Source organism: Balearica regulorum, unplaced genomic scaffold (genome assembly GCF_011004875.1).
Source record: "Balearica regulorum gibbericeps isolate bBalReg1 unplaced genomic scaffold, bBalReg1.pri scaffold_57_arrow_ctg1, whole genome shotgun sequence".
NCBI classification, from domain to species: Eukaryota; Metazoa; Chordata; class Aves; order Gruiformes; family Gruidae; genus Balearica; species Balearica regulorum.
In genome coordinates, this window is record NW_022679074.1 from 393,294 (window position 1) to 398,364 (window position 5,071).

The 5,071-nt window shown below is 53.4% G+C and overlaps 1 pseudogene; it reads right to left on the reverse strand.

Moving 5' to 3' along the window:
* Positions 1–994: 994 nt before the first annotated feature.
* LOC142599814 (olfactory receptor 14C36-like) lies at positions 995–1,994 on the reverse strand (annotated as a pseudogene).
* Positions 1,995–5,071: the final 3,077 nt, after the last annotated feature.

A 5,071-nucleotide genomic window follows, 5' to 3' on the forward strand; every position in this document is an offset into this window, starting at 1 on the left:
AAGTGGTCGATTGCGGTTTAACCTGGCAGGCAGCTAAAGACACAACACAGCTGTTTGCTCACTGCCCCCACCCAGTGGGATGGGGGAGAGAATCAGGAAAAGAGGTAAAATTTGTGGGTTGGATAAAGACAGTTTAATATGACAGAAAAAGTAAGTAAATAATAACAACAACAACAACAATAAAAAATAATATACAAACCAAGTGATGCACAGCACAATTGCGCACAACCAACAGACCACAGATGCCCAGCTAGTTCCTGAGCCGTGGTCCCAGCTGTCAGCCAGCTTTGCCCATTTATAAAATAAGCATGATGTCATATGGTATGGAAGATCCCTTTGGCCAGTTTGGGTCAGCTGTCCTGGCCATGTCCCCTTTCTAGCTCCTTGTGCACCACCAGCCTCCTCACTGGCAGGCCAGTATGAGAAGCTGAAAAGTCCTTGCCTTGTTGTAAACATTGCCTAGCAACAACCAAAACATGTCTATCTTATTAGCATTATTCTCATCCTAAATCCCAAAGACAGTACTATACCAGCTACTAGGAAGAAAATTAACTCTGTCCCAGCTGACTCCAGGACACAGATTGGTGAGGCCACCAGTGAAAGCTCACTCTGGTGTCATTCTCTAACACATCACCACATGCCCACCTCCCCTCAGCCCATGGAGAAACCAAGCACAGCAGCACGGCCTTGTGGGGGCAATTTCTTCAGCCTGTTCCTGACCTCAGCTTTGGAAGAAGAACCCAGCCTCCAGACACTGGCGTTGAGAAAATGCCTTTTTATTACAGAGATGTGAGAAGGGAGGCCAGCTGGGCCATTGTGCCAGACACATGTGCAAAGACATCTGGGTCAGAAAGACTGCGTTTGTGCCTCTGGAGAAGTGGCGTAGGTGCAGACGTTCCTGGGAAAATATAATTATCATAGATAAAACAACCAAAGCACAGTAGGTTCCCCCAGATATATTGGAAATGCCTTGTGAAGAGACATAGGCAGCTTATTACTTCTGAAAAACTATTGATTGAAAAAGCTTCTTCAGTGCGTCTTTGAGTTGCTGGTTCCTCATGCTGTAGATGAGGGGGTTCACGGATGGAGGCACCACTGAGTACAGAAGTGACACCACGAGAACCAGGGTTGCGGAGGAGACAGACGGGGGCTTCAGGTAGGTGAACATGCCAATGCTAACAAATGAGGAGACCACGGCCAGGTGAGGGAGGCACATGGAAAAGGCTTTGTGCTGTCCCTGCTCAGAGGGGATCCTCAGCACGGCCCTGAAGATCTGCACATAGGACACCACAATGAAAACAAAACACCCAAAGGCTAAACAGACACTAACCACAAGAAGCCCAACTTCCCTGAGGTAGGCGTCTGAGCAGGAGAGCTTGGGGATCCGGGGGATTTCACAGAAGAACTGGTCCACAGCATTGCCGTGGCAGAGGGGTAAGGAAAATGTATTGGCCGTGTGCAGCAGAGCATGGAGAAACCCAGTGCCCCAGGCAGCTGCTGCCATGTGGACACAAGCTCTGCTGCTCAGGAGGGTCCCGTAGTGGAAGGGTTTGCAGATGGCAACGTAGTGGTCGTAGGCCATGACTGTGAGGTATTTACTCTGCTGAAATGAAAAAAAGAAACAGAAAGAGCTGTGCAGCACATCCTGCATAGGAGATGTCCCTGGTGTCCCAGAGGGAATTGGCCATGGCTTTGGGGAGAGTGGTGGAGATGGTCCCAAGGTCAAGGAGGGAGAGGTTGAGGAGGAAGAAGTACATGGGGGTGTGGAGGCGGTGGTCACAGGCTACAGCGGTGATGATGAGGCCGTTTCCCAGGAGGGCAGCCAGGTAGATGCCCAGGAAGAGCCAGAAGTGCAAGAGGTGCAGCTCCCGTGTGTCTGCGAATGCCAGGAGGAAGAACTGGGTGATGGAGCTTCCTCTGGGTGTTGTTACCTGTAGAGGAGGAGAAGGCAGTACTGAGTTCAGCCAGGCTGCTCCAAACGAAACATATTGCATGTCTCATTGCAACCCCACATTATGACTCTTTCTTTTTCTGGAACACCTCTCTGCAGCTCTCTTACTTGAGCTCTGGGTTTTGCTGGCTGAGGGTGCCATTGGGAGCAAGGACTCTGTAATGGGCTCCTGAGGAGTCCTTCTTGCCGTGCAGCGAGAGGGAACTAGGAATGCAGGGTGATGTCCAATTAAATGCACTCATGATATATCAAAAAGCTTTTCAGCATTGTGGTTTGCAATTTGCCCAAGTGCAGAAAAGGGCTGAGGGTTGTTTCTCTTGTTCTAGTTGCAAGTGGAGTGGTTTGGGATGGAGGAAATCCCTGACATTTCTAAGGCACCCCAAGTGAAATCTTGTGGGTCCTGCGAGGCAAAGGGACTTTTCCCCATAGTGCTGAGAGAGGAGAGCTGCTCTGCCCATCAGTCCTGTTCTCAGCTGCCCTGTGCTGGCAGCTTGGAGCTGGAGGATGATCACCCCAGGTGTTCCTCTCAAAAGAAACAGGATGTTGCTGAGAGCAAAGAAATCCAGGTTCAAAGAGCAGATTGATAGACTCCTCACCTCTTCTCAGGGTACCTGAGGAGGATCTCATCTCTCCCCTTCCAAACAGGCACAGAAAGAGATCCTTCCATCTGCCCACGTACAGCTGCCCAGAAGCATTTCTACAGCCTTAGCACTGAGGTGTCTTCTCCATGGGGATCCTTGCTAGCACAGAGATACTAGGGGAGAGCTGTGCCCTTCTGGAGGGCACCCTGCAGCCCAGCAGGACACCCCAGGGAAACAGCTGAATGGCCTGAGGTTGCCCGGAGGAGACTTGGGCACTTTGCTCCCATAGACACATCTGCATAGCAGGCCCCAAAGGGTCGGTGTCCCACCAGGAGATGAACCTGCCACCGCAGCCCCCACCCCCTTCCGCACTGAGAAGGCAAATCCAAGGGTGAGCAGAAGGGCAGCACAGGCAGGAGGGGTGGGCAGTGAAATGCCACCATGCTCCTGCTAAGGGAGGAGGGACACACAAAGACTGCTGGACATCAGGGGTTTGTCCTTCTCTGGGCTCTGGCTGCTCCAGAGGCAAGGCACACCCGAGAGCCCATGGGCTTGAGGGCAGAGGCTCTGCTGAGGCTGGGAAAGGAGACCAGGGAGGAGTTGCTCAGGGGAAGGTGTCTGCACTGCAGGGACAGCAGGGAGGTGCCCACATGCCCCTCCCCAGTGTTTCTGGCAGCAGCTCCCTCTCACTCCCTGCCCGTGGCTCTGCTGCTTGCAGCTGCTCCTGCCAGGAGCCCTCATCTCCCTGTCCCCAGCTCCCTGTCAGTGCTCACAAACCCCATCCCTCCTGCTGTGTGCTCACCTCTGCCTGCAAACCCCTCCGGGGGGCAGGGCACTGCCCAGGGGCCTCTCTGCCTCTGCAGGGGCTAAAGACCAGATCTCAGCCACCTGATGTGGCTGGGAAGGGCAAGTTGTTGCTGCTGCATTGGCTGGAGGCAGCTGGGAACAGTGCTTTGAGGTGCTTCTCCCAGAGTTACTTGTCTCTCAGGGTAAGAGTCTAGGAGTCACAAAGCGTTCTTCTAAGCAGAAACAGAAATTTTGATCTCCAGTGCCAACCCCAGACAACCAGAAAAAGATTCAGGAAAGCCCTTCTCTTTCCACGAGCCACTAACCTGATGGGCTTCTTGAGAAGTCCCCTTAGAAATGTCCCGAGGGAGAGCTGAAACTGTGAGAAGCCCTGACTCATCCAGCACTCTCTTGACAGCAGAAGGACCGTACCCTGCCCGGCCATGCTGGGGCTTTCTCCTTCCACCCACAGCTTTCCCTTTCCCCTTCCCTGGCAGGCAGCAGAGTCCCTGCGCCAGCACACAGTCCTTGGGGGTGCAGGGACCCTGCTCTGAAGGACAGACCTGGACAACCCTGGTTGCACACCCACCTTCACAGCCCTGCAGCCATCGTCAAGACAAGGGAGCTGTCTTGCCTTGTGCCTCTGATGGTGCAGCAGAGAAGCTCTGCTCTGGAGCATGTCCCCCTCCTCCACACAAAGAAGCTTTGAGATTCCTGCTAGCAGATACCATAGGCTGTGGGCTATCCCAGATTTATGAGATCCATCCAGAAACTGCAGCTGCATTGCCTGGCACCCAGGGGCTTACCACATCAAGGGCTGTGAAGATTTGTCCCCCTGTGAGCTCTCAGCATCCTCCCAGTCCTGACTGCCTTTAACCTGTCTCTACCTCACTCCTCTCCCCTCCCATTGCTGCCTGCAGGCAGTGCCCTCAGCCCTGCTGCGCTTTGCAGAGGAGCTGCTCCTGGGCAGAGCCGTCTCTCTGCAGCGCTGCCCGCTTGCCATGAGCTCCCTCCATCCCAGGAGCCCAGCCCAGCTCAGCAGCAGAGGACCAGCCCAAGGCAGCACGTTCTCTGCCCCCTCTGGCCTCCCTCAAAGAATGTCCCTGGGGCTCCAGAGGAACCTGCTGTGAAAAAAACTGAAGTCATTACTGATATTTCTGCCCTGAGCTGGGGAAGAGACAGTTAGGTCAAAGAATCCCCTCTTCTTGTCCCACTGTGGACAGAATACCCAGACAGTCACAGGGAGACATTTCCTGTCCCCCCTGTACCCATGGAAACCACTGGTGACATTTGGGGTGCCAGAGGGTGTCCAAGACATGAGCAGGTAACTCTGAGCTCTGATGGAGCAATTCAGAAGGACAGGGCAGGACACCTTGGTTCATTGTTTTGGAGGCTGGTGGGACTTTCCTTTGGCCAGCTGAAGTGACAGTAGATGCCCACACTTAGAATAATGAAGCCTGTCCCTGCTCAGTATGTCCAGGACAGCTTATAGAGGTATTCCTCTGAGCAAACGGAGTCATTGCCATTGGGAGAGCTAAGGCTCTCTCTCTTCTCCACCAGACCTTCACCGACAGTTATGGCAGGCTTAGGTGAGGAACGATCAAGAGTGGACTCCATGTCGGAGAGAGCCACTCTCAGCTGGCTCCAAAATGGACCAGCCACTGCCCAAAGCTGAGCCAATAAGCAATTGCAGTGGCATCTCTGTGATAACTTCTTGCAGAAAGGATAAAAACCAGTGTGCAGCAGCTGTAAG